Source organism: Cyprinus carpio, chromosome A18, assembly GCF_018340385.1.
Source record: "Cyprinus carpio isolate SPL01 chromosome A18, ASM1834038v1, whole genome shotgun sequence".
Lineage (NCBI taxonomy): Eukaryota > Metazoa > Chordata > Actinopteri > Cypriniformes > Cyprinidae > Cyprinus > Cyprinus carpio.
In genome coordinates this window covers 4,803,860-4,816,383 of record NC_056589.1, presented here as the reverse complement: position 1 = coordinate 4,816,383, position 12,524 = coordinate 4,803,860, and the positions used below count along the sequence as shown (strand labels likewise).

Below are 12,524 nucleotides of genomic sequence, written 5' to 3'. Positions count from 1 at the left end.
AAAAGAAAAAAAAGGAAGATATTACACAGAATGAATTGTTCACTGTGAGAGTTTTACCTCTTTCTGGGGTCTCTGATGGCATTTAATGGCAATTTAAAACTTAATATGCAATGCTGATAATTATATTCAGTTGTCAATAATTCAAGCATTTGTTTTATTAGCATACTAGGCCTGCATAATAATGGGTAAACAGTTGATCACAATTATTTTGCTCAAAAATATAAAAGAAAAATTATTAATCACAATTATTGACTTTCTTTTTTTTTGCAAGAAAACATCAACTCTCATAGTTTGCATGAATGTCCATGTAAAAAGAAAACAGACTGGCTGCATTACACTTTTTTTTTTTTTTTTGCACGTTTGCCAGGTTGGGTGTATTAGTTAAAGCACTGGGCAGAAAATGTATACATTTATGGGAAAAAAAAAAATAACTAAAAAAAATAAACTCTGATTAGGGGATTATTTAACCTCTTGAAATCTGGCAACTGCACCATTAAAGTGTGTGGAAACTTGTTACCAATGCAAGATAAAGCAAATGGCAAAATAAAATGAAACCATGATCATGATTAAAATACGATTCATCATATAGCCCTAATAAATGCTGGAACTTCATAACCAAAGGGACCAACAAATAATAAACCAATAACTGTGTTAATAAATGACTGCTCTATGATGTGTATTTGTATATATATATATATATATAAAAAAAAGAAAAAAGATAGCTGTAGGACTTTTTCACTCAGAATTATTTTTATAAATTTCACAAATAATTACAAAGAAGCGGCAAGTAACATATAAAACGTGAAATCTTGAACTAGAAAGACTAAAATAGTATTTTTTGTAAACCTACAATGATCTTTGTTTTAATTACACAGGTGACCGACCGAGTCTTGAACATGTTTCACTAACATTTAAAACCTAAAAATCATCTATTTATCAAATGTTGGGCTTGATACGTGTGCTTGCACTATGTTTCTTTCAAATAAATATTTTTTGTTATCTAAGACCTCAAGCAGTCTATTTACCTAATGTTGTTCTTTGACATTCAACAGACTCAATACTTTTTAGGGCCACTGTACACTAAAACAATTCTGGTGAAGACAATTTTCCCTCAGAAATCACAATTAATCAATGCATCACAAAAAATCTGCAAGTAACAGTGAATTAAATGTGATGTTTTGAACTTGAGAGACTGAAACAGTATTTTCTGGTAAAACGAAAAGTCATATTTACAGTGTACTGTGGGAAAAAAGATCCATTTTTTCTCTACTGATCCACAAATAAACGTTCAAACTCCTAAAAGTGTCCAGTGTAATGGGGTCATCTCTCATGAAGCGAGGCTGTGCTCTGCGTTGTGTATGTGTGAACTGGTGGGTTTGGATGTGAGAGAGTGTTGTGCGTGTGAAACAGATGGCCCCCGCTAAGCGCTGTGCTTTCCCTGGCGTCATATGACAGGTGCTGCACTGCTGCTTTACAGCATAGTGAGAATGGATTCATCTCAACTTCAGCAGAAAACACATACCTTCACAAACGCCCCCACTTTATGTGTGTGTACTAAAATTTATGAGTATTTTAACACCACAAAAACCAAGCATTTGCATTCCCTCCCTCCCTCGAGCTAAAAGCACATCACCGATTGTTTTATTAGTATAACTATATAAAAATAACAATTATTGTAATATTATTCAAATGTAATATTTAAAATAACATATTTCTTTTAAAGACAAAAAACAAGGCTTTGTCATATAATTACACTTGCATTCATCATCTAATAACTTAAGAAATTATACTGTTTTGGAAAAAGAAGAATTATGGTGATCAGCCGCCTCTCATTTGCTGTGGTGCATTTTGGAAATTTCTAGGGAGTGAACGCCTCAGTGCACAGTGATGACTCTGATAAAAAGACAGGTTTAAAATGTCTGACTCCTCGGATAGTGAACTTACTACTAAGCTGACTGAAACATACCCTTATCTTCAAACTGTATCATCCTGCAAAGCACTCTGGGTAATTAGGAATGGTTCAGGCAGTTTGTGACAGACAGATCTAGCACAGTTTTGAATTAATGTTTTTTTCTCTTTTGAACACCTGAGTCGCTTTTCCGACAACAGCAACGGTGTTTATCTGAGGGGAAGACAAAGAGAGAGCATGATGGACAGAACTGGAAAGTGATAATATTCATTGTTCATTAAAGCCCAGTCTAGAGACACAGTGTATAATCCATTAGCCTGCTACACTTCAATCACTGACGCGTGTGCGTGTGTGTGTGTGCACTGAGTGTGCTTGAAGCCCAGAGTGCCTCTATCCATCTTAAGCTGACGGAAAGATGGGTGAAATATTGATTTTACTGTTCACACTCTAGTGAAGTACAGATAAGCAGCTAAATCTGCTGAATGTGGCGTAAAGCATAACACAACTTACAGGTGCACAATGTCACACAACTAAAGACGCACAACACATGCTACATATTTTCTTCAGTGTTAATTTCATTCAGCGCAGTCATATTCTCCATAGTTGCTGTTTCAGTATACATGCTCAAACAAATTGCAATGAAATGGTAATGATATTTTTTTTTTTCCCCACATTCTCTCCCTGACTGCCCAAGGCATGGAGCTGAATGGCATTATGCAGCATTACCAACAGCATTTATCTCACCTCCCCAGCTCTCACATTCATTCTCTCTCTCTCTCTCTCTCTCTCTCTCTCTCTCTCTCACTCTCTCTCTCACACACACACACGTTTGTTTCTGTTAATACACACACACACACACACTTAAAAAGTTTCAAAGTTTAGAAATTTACTGTAATAGAACAGTATGAACCATTGGCTTTCTTATACACACTTACATAATGATAAACTCTTACTGGAAGAGTTTTATAGTGTGAATTTGACTGATTATGAAGTGTACCGAGTGTAATAACTGTGTGTATTCTTACAAAATACCCATGCAGTTGCTTAGGATAAAATAATGTGTGGATAGTTGCCAGAATGTTGCTATGCAGTTGCTAAGGATGTTAGGATGTTGGGGGTGGTTGCCAGAGTGTTGTGATGCAGTTACTATGGATGCTATGATGCAGTGCTATGCAGTTTCTAAGGAGGCAGGATAATGAGGGTGGTTTTCAAGCATTGGAGGTTTTTTTTTTTTTTTTTTTTTTTTTTTTTTTTTTTTTTTACTTATGTTATGTTAGAGGTGGTTGCTAGTCAGTAGCTAAGGAGCTAAAATGTTTTAGTGGTTATGAGGGTGTTGTTATGTATTTTCTAAGGATGCTATAAACCTGTGGGAGGTTGCTAAAGCAGTGCTATGCAGTTTCTATGGATGGTAAGATGTTGTAGGTGGTTGCTAGATGTGGCTATGCAACTTCTAAGGATGCTAAGATGTTAGGATCTTTGCCAGGGGATTGTTATTCAGTTGCTAAGGAGCTAGGATGTTTGGGGTGGTTGCCAGGGTGTTGCTATGCAGCTGCTAAGGATGCTGAGATGTTGTGGGTAGTTGTCAAGGTGTTGCTATGTGGTTTCTAAGGATGCTATAATGTTGTGGGTGGTTTCCAGGGTATTGCTTTGCACTAAGGACATTAGGATGTTGTGGGTTGTTTCCAGGGTGTTGCTATGTTGTTTTTAAGGTCTCAAGGATGATGTGGGTGATTGTTACCAGTTGCTAAGGACAGTAAGGATGTTGTATGCTAAGATGTTGTGGGTGGTTGTCAAGGTGTTACTTTATGGTTTCTAAGGATGCTAGGATGTTGTAGATCATTGCCAGGGAATTGCTATGCAGTTTCAAGGATAGTTGTCAGGATGTTACTATGCAGTTGTCAAGGTGTTGCTAGGCAGCTGCTAAGGATGATAATATGTTGTGTGTGGTTGCCAGGGCATTTCCATGCAGTTACTAAAGATGCTAATATGTTGAGGGTGGTTTTCAAGGATTTAAAGTTCTACATGGTTGCCAGGGCGTTGCTATGCAGCTGTTAAGGATGTTAGGATATTAAGTGTGGCTGTTATGCAGTTGCTAAGGTCTTCAGAATATTTTATAAATGCGCTGCTCTGCAGATTCTAGGGCATTCTGAATGGTTGCTAGGTGTTTACTTCCTGCAAGTTTCTGATCTCCAGATTGGGCCACACAGGACCATAAATCTACAGTATGGCTTTTTTTTTTTTTTCACCCGTTTTATTATCTGCCAAGCTAAATATCTTAAATCAGATCACTTATACCACTCATCTCCTCAACAAGCTCAGTACTTAGGGTTAGAGATTTGGAAAAGAGCTTTGCCAAGCAACTCTAATTATAACTGAGGCACACAGCAACAGCATCAGAAGTACATATATAAAGAGAGGAGATTTGAGTCACGAAAAACAGATAAGAAGAATCTGCCGGGAGAAGAGATGGAGCGCTCAGCTGATGCAAGTGTAAGTGTGTGTGTGTGTCATTTAAAAAAGCAGGCTTGTTTTATAACAACATTCACCACAGCAAAAAGACGATTTGGTCTGCAGAAGTGACCACATGTAATGAACTCATTAATGATTACAATTACTCTCAGTCTGAATAGCAGTGAAACCACAGGGATTATTAGAGCCAACAGCATGACAATGTGCGGAGAGCAATTACACACTAGCACATGCATACATATGTTCACAGACATATTACATGACAGAATAATCAAGGAGTGAAATATATTGTACACATGCACACTGAATGATGTTCTTTCATTCCATTGATTGCTCATTTTTCTGTGTTCAAAGAAACACTTTAGCAAAGCAGCATCTGAAGCCATAGGCTTTTTTCTAGTGCCGCTTTTAAGAAATCGAAGATGAACGAAAATCTCGACATGAAAAAACACATCTTCCTGAAAAAAATCAATCGGACAGTTTAACAGCTGAGACATGATATCTCCAGCTGATATCCTCAAACCTCAGAAAAAATAAAAAAATAATAAAAAAAATCCCATAAAACTAAAGATACATGCTGAAAGCTGGCAAAAAAAGAGTAGCATTTCTCTGGAGGGTCTGGATATCAGTTTCATAACCTTTGAAAATCCACAGCCTCACACATTAAATATTTTATGTTGTGCATGCAAGTGTGTGCACTTTGTTTACTTGGATCTGACACATAAAAGGAGTATGTGTATCTACTGTCTGCTTGATTGCAGAAGCCAATGTATGTGTGTGTGTGTGTGTGTGTGTGTGTGTGTGTGTGAGTGTGTGTGTGTGTGTGTGTGTGTGTGTGTGTGTGTGTGTGTGTGTGTGCGCGCTGAATTCAGGACTGAATTCAGTGATCTGCTATATGCATGTGTGTGTGTGTGTGTGTGTGTGTATTTGCCAGTTTCACAGACGTGAAAGATCTGAAGATTGAATTATTGATCTCAACTCTTTAAAGATGGTCAAATCGACAGTTTTAGAAAATGTAAGATGCTGTGTTTACAATATGTATCCTTAAAGTGATAGTTCACGCACAGTTCACTCATAGTCCATCTGAATCCAACAGTTTAACTGAAGTCACTTGAAGAGACATGATAGCTTGGTAAGATAAACAGATTTAGTCATATATAAATATTGATAAGCACACATTTATTTGAAAATGTGTGTTGTTTTTGCCCCCATTTTTTTTGCCCCATTTGCAACACATCTCCTTGCATAGAGTTGATTAAGTTGTTAATTGTGGCCTGTGGAATGCTGGTCCAATCCTCTTCAATGGCTGTGTGAAGTTGCTGGATATTGGCAGGAACTGGAACACGCTGTCGTATATGTCGATCCAGAATAGGGCTGTGACCAGTGGCGGTGTTTCTCAAAACCATAGGGTATGGCGCGGGGGGTGATATAGATGATTAAGCGCAAACAATTCCATGGCACACTACTGAAATACGGGAAATAAAAATGAAAAAGCACAAAAGTCAGTAATTAAACAGCTCTGTGTCATCAGTGTTGGTACAACACACCTAAAACAATATTAAAATGTATCAGACACTTGCACTTAACATTATATGGAAAACAACCTCAAATGGAGTTGACAAGGTTTTTAGCAGGCAAATGAGAAGAGCTGTGTTTTGTCTGTCAATAGAACAGCCGCATCTGAGGCAAGTGCATCGCATTATACGCTTTCATCAACTTTTACAGGTTATATGACATTTATGATGCTATATGGGCACTTAGTTTTTCTTGTTGTTTAATACACTTGGCCAAAATCTTATAATATAAACGATTAACCGCTTATGCACAGAATATTTAAAACATACAAAAGTATATGGGCTAGATGGGAAATAACCTGCTTCTCTGGTCTTCAAACACACAAAAACATTAGCCTTTACAGACATAGTGTTTGAGTGAAGAAAATGCTGTACTATTCAAACAACTTCAGTTATTTACCCTTGCATTGCGAAAAAGTGGAGGCGGGGTAACGTTACGAGGTTTCGCTGAGAGCTTGAGGATCCAATGGCAAGCTTTTTTTAATACTTATCATTGGTTAAATATTTGTAAAACCCTCTGATTTAAAATAATAACAAATTATAATAGAAATATAAAGTCTGGATAATTTTTTATGGCACACCTGACTGGGGGTATGGCAACTTCCACACCCTGCCATACGGAAACGCCACCCCTGGCTGTGACCGTGGCAGATTTTTACCACCGCGTCGGTAATGGGACCAACTACCACTGGTGACGTGGTGTTGATATATATTATTATTATATAATATATAATAATATATAATATTAAATTACATATTAATTTAAACGTTAAACTGAAAGAGTTAATCGCCTGTACAAATGCTGATTCTGTCACTTTTTCTCTTGACAAGAAGTGCATTTATTCAGTCGCAGAATGACTGTGAATGGGAGACGTTTCAGACGCACACTCCACTTTCAAACGAGTGCAGAAACGGTAGGCTACTGTCCTTGCATCGCGTGCTCTTCAATTGCACGCACATAAAATATCTGGCTGTAGCCTGTATTCTTTCATATCAAAGCGCAAAATAAACTACATGTCTCTGAAATGGTTTTCAAAACTGTCCTGGAGCAGCCCAGCACTGACTCACTCATCTAACACACACCCGATTCAACTGGTCAGCTCTTGTTTATTTTAGCACTTCCGTCAGTGAATACGCAGCCTGCAAAACACTAAAATAAATATAAAAGAAATAATACAGTTAAACAAGAAAGTTGCCTAAATAAGAAAGTTAAATACACCCTGTCTACCGGACGCGAGTGGCGCGGCGCAACAAAATACTATAGAACTCATTATAACAAGTGATGCTACATTGGATGCAGCACAACACGACATGACAAATACCCAACAGTAAACTGCCTCGTCCTATTTATGAGGTACTGACACAGGGTTCAAATGTCATGTGTAGACACTAGACAGACTCAACCTGTTGCGATGCAGCGATGTCGAGTCCGGTGTAGACACGGTTCACTGTTCCGCCGCCAAGCAAGTGGAGCATTAACTCCTTGTCTGCACGCGCTCTCTTTGAAATAGGAATCATTCCCACATTTCTTGTTAACTGTTAAATAACACATAATTCTGTCTTTATCTTTCGATGCCGTCTGACCATTCTCAGTCCTTGCATGAGCTCATGGAAAGAAGTAAATGAACATGAAGCCTTTTAGTCTGCTCATAAACTTCTTCCCCGTTTATTATTAAATCCACACATAATATAGTTGCATTGCAAGGGGTGGTGTAGTGGTTTATCCAATGAGATATGGATTACATGTGTGGTACATAAGCCAAGAAATATACGTTATATAAAATGAAAGAATGGCCAGGAAGTTCTGGACATATTAGGAGCACACTTGGCCAAGGATACCTCAACTCTGAGCAGAAGGACAGACCGAACTCAATAACCTTCGGGCCTATAGCCCCCGTCCTGGTCTGAACATCTGAACTCATGAGGAAATATACATGTGTGCGCATACATTGAGGTAGAGCAAGAGAACACAGAAGGGAGTAGGGAGCAAGACAGAAGAAAAGGAGTAAGAAGGGAGGAGGGATTGTAGAGAGGCGTAGAAACATCTGGCAGAGAGCATAATATAATCTAACAGTTATATTTCATTTATCGCTGTCTCGTTTGTATTTAGTCAGTTTGGAGAAAGCCTCGCCACACCTGACCAGACAGGCGTCTGCGATCATGGGAACTTGTACAAACACGGATGGGTGACATGAATGGAGATGGCTCCAGACCGGCGATTTGGTTAAAATTAATTTGCTGAATACATAAACTGTATTTTCCTGCGTTCACACCTGCCAATCTAAAGGAAATGCTGTGTATGGCGTTTGAGGTAATTTGTGAATTACCATAGACGTAGTCTAAATAAAACAATTTGCAACTATTACTGTTATTACACTTGTATACAAAACTTATTATGCTTCTTATAGAGTGTGTGACGTCACGTGCACTACTGCCGGTGGCAGTAGACAACCACGTCACCTCAGTGGTCGGTTGCCACCGTGGTTGTCTACTGCCACCGGCAAGACGACCATCATAGCCCTAATCCAGAGCATCCCAAACATGCTCAATGGGTGACATGTCCGGTGAGTATGCTGGCCATGCAAGAACTGGGATCTTTTCAGCTTCCAGGAATTGTGTACAGATCCTTGCAACATGGGGCTGTGCATTATCATGCTGCAACATGAGGTGATGGTCGTGGATGAATGCCACAACAATGGGCCTCAGGATCTTGTCACGGTATCTCTGAGAATTCAAAATGCCATCAATAAAATGCACCTGTGTTCGCTGTCCATTATGCCGGCCCACACCATAACCCCACCGCCACCATGGGCCACTCGATCCACAACGTTGACAACAGCAAACTGCTCACACACAACACCATACACGCTGTCTGCCATCTGCCCTGTACAGTGAAAACTGGGATTCATCCGTGAAGACAACACCTCTCCAATGAGGTGAGGATGACGAGCATGCAGATGAGCTTCCCTGCTTCTGTTTCTGACAGTTTGTGCAGAAATTCTTTGGTTATGCAATCTGATTCTTGCAGCAGCTGTCCGGGTGGTTGGTCTCAGATGATCTTGGAGGTGAAGATGCTGGATGTGGAGGTCCTGGGCTGGTGTGGTAACACATGGTCTGCGGTTCTGAGGCCGGTTGGATGTACTGCCAAATTCTCTGAAACGCGTTTGGAGACAGCTTATGGTAGAGAAATGAACATTCAATTCACGGGCAACAGCAGTCAGCATGCCAACTGCACACTCCCCCAAAACTTGTGATCTGTGGCAGTGTGCTGTGTGATAAAACTGCACATTTTAGAGTGGCCTTTTATTGTGACCAGCCTAAGGCACACCTGTGCAATAATCATGCTGTCTAATAAGCATCTTGATATGCCACACCTGTGAGGTGGATGGATTATCTCAGCAAAGGAGAAGTGCTCACTAACACAGATTTAGACAGATTTATGAACAATATTTGAGAGAAATAGGCCTTTTGTGTACATAGAAAAAGTCTTAGATCTTTGAGTTCAGCTCATAAAAAATGGGGGCAAAAACAATATATCATGTATTTTTTAATATATATTTAATATATTTTTATTTATTTATCAATTAATGTAACACTGTCATTTTGCTGTTGCTACCTTATAAAAATAAGCAAGGGACGCTGTGTGCCCATAAAAACATAATTCCATGGTAAAATTACTGTATATTGCTAACTTAGTACAATGCACATTACTAACCACAGTAAGCGTAGCTACAATATTAACTAGCCTGACATAGTAAGAGCAGTATGGTCACAAGCTACTGTGAACACAGGAGGAAGGAGGGACAGTAAGTGGAGGTGTTAATGCAATTTTGATCCACACAGCAGTCCTCCAGAGAGGCAGATGGGACAGGGGAGACCTGTTCCATAATTTCTTGTTCCTGTATGACTCACAGGCCAAACAGCAGGTGTGTTCGGTCAGCGGAAGCGATATGTCCTGTCCTGTGTGTGTGTATGTGTGTCCTGTGTGTGTGTGTCCTGTGTGTGTATGTGTGTGTGTGTGTGTGTGTGTGTGTGTGTGTGTGTGTGTGTGTGTGTGGGGAACATTACACACATGTTCCATCATCCTCTGCTCTTATCTCAAGCATGTGCTCTGTGGCAAAACGGTTGGTCACAAGAGCAGCAGGCAGTTATTAGGTGAAGGCGTTATGTTAAATGTCAGGTTGTGTTATGATAGAGGAAGGGTGTGCTTATATGACAGTTTCTGATGAAAAAAAAAATCATTATTATATTATATTATATTACATTGATTATGTATATTTGTGCCAGTGTGTGTGTGTGTGTGTGAGTGTATGTGCCGTGGGCTACTAGAACATGACCTTTCTTGGCTCGAGACCTATATTTTGAAAAATCCATGACCTTTTGAACAGCTAGACAAGAATACAAACACTAAAATGATCACATACACACATAAGATCTCAGGTTTAAACTTGGGTATGTGGAAAGCAATCAATACAAAATTCTGTCTTATGCAGAAGAAGCTAAATCTGCTCTGACCACATTTGTCTTGTTGTTTTGAAGTGGTTATGAACCTCTTTACACTTTCCAGACTTGCTCTATTAAGACTTTGACATATGCAGTACAGTATTAAGCCAAACTGTGGAATCTGAGCATTCACTATCAGAGAAAACTACTCTTCATCTGAGTTTCAGCCCTCTCGCTCTTCTTATGAACTTAGACTAGTTGTTGTTGAATCCTTTGACTTTGATCCTCCTCCATTCCTCCTTTTTTTTTTTTTTTTTTTGCCTTGGGTAAATGTAAGCGTTATTGTGCTTTCTTAGTCTCCTACAACCCCCTACACAATTTTCCTTACATCAAACCAGCTTCTGATGCTGCTTCACCTTCATATTATACAGCTCTGCTCTTTAGACAGAAAGATATACAGATAGAACGATAGAACGATAGAACGATTGAATGATAGACAGACGACAGATAGATAGATAGACAGACAGACAGAACAATAGAATGATAGAACAATAGATAGATAGATCGATAGATAGATACATACATACATAGACAGACAGACAGACAGAATGATAGACAGAACGATAGAATAATAGATAGACAAACAGACAGACAGATAGTTAGATAGATATAACGATAGAATGATTGATAAACAGACAGACAGACAGACAGACAGACAGACAGACAGATAGAGAGATAGATAGATAGATAGATAGATAGATAGATAGATAGATAGATAGATAGGTAGATAGATATAACAATAGACAGACAGACAGATAGAATGATAGAACAATAGAATGATAGAACAATAGATAGATAGATAGATAGATAGACAGACAGACAGAACAATAGATAGATAGATAGATAGACAAATAGACAGACAGACAGACAGACAGACAGATAGATAGTTAGATAGATAGATAGATATAACGATAGAATGATTGATAGACAGACAGACAGAACAATAGAATGATAGAACAATAGATAGATAGATAGACAGACAGATAGATAAATACATAGATAGATAGACAGACAGTCAGACAGACAGAACGATAGATAGAACGATAGAATGATAGACAGACAGACAGACAGACAGACAGACAGATAGATAGATAGATAGATAGATAGATAGACAGACAGATAGATAGATAGATAGATAGATAGATAGATAGATAGACAGACAGACACATAGAACGATAGAACAATAGAATGATTGAATGACAGACAGACAGACAGACAGACAGAACAATAGAATGATAGAACAATAGATAGACCACAGTATAAGCAGAATAATTGACTCTGGTCTATTGAATTATTAGAAAATAATGCACACCTGAGATGTCCATCACCACATATTCTAATAATTCAACAGCCCATTGTCAATTATTCTGTACATATAGCAAAGCCAAGGGCATTGAAGATGGGGAAGATTCTGGCTTTCTCGCCTCTGTCAAACTAAAAAATCAATAATAATAATAAAAAAAAAAAAACTTGTCAGTCGATATTTGGGACCTTTTAATGATCAGCATCAGCATGTACGATTTTTAGGTAGCATTTGTTAGCATAATCAAACAACAATGACAAAAATTCTTTAAAATAAACATTTCTCTCATCCACCATCTTGGAGTTTGTCGCACACATTCAGGTATATTCAGTTTCTCATATTTGTCCGTTTCTTCAGTGTAGTTTTTGTTGGATTGATTAACTTATTATTGTGTTTGCTCATTAGCTGACTGCTTGACTGCCCACACGGGCCTGTTTTGACAAGCTCTGCAGCAGGGGTCCAAAACCCTGGCCTTCGTTAAGCCTCGTTAGACTCGTTAACATTCATTAGAGCACTCTTAATTGCTCCACCGCAGTGGCAGTCCATAGTGTACCATATCCCTTTAAAAGCAGACAAGGACCCTCCTTTAAAGACAAAACACACACGCACCAAATCTTGCATGCTATTTTAAGTGCTGTACTTTTCTTTCACTGCCGCTTTTATCCCCTCCTATCCTCTTCATACTCAGAATATTCTTTGAACTGTACTTGAATATTTTCAGCTTGAAAACTGATAGAGAAGCAAGAAATGTTAAGGTCAGAACAAA

The 12,524-nt window shown here is 38.6% G+C and overlaps 1 protein-coding gene across 3 annotated transcripts in view; it reads right to left on the bottom strand.

Annotated features, from left to right (window-relative positions):
* The window catches only part of LOC109109287 (A-kinase anchor protein SPHKAP), a 118,845-nt gene that overhangs the window by 69,961 nt on the left and 36,360 nt on the right, over positions 1 to 12,524 (bottom strand). The window lies entirely within an intron of this gene.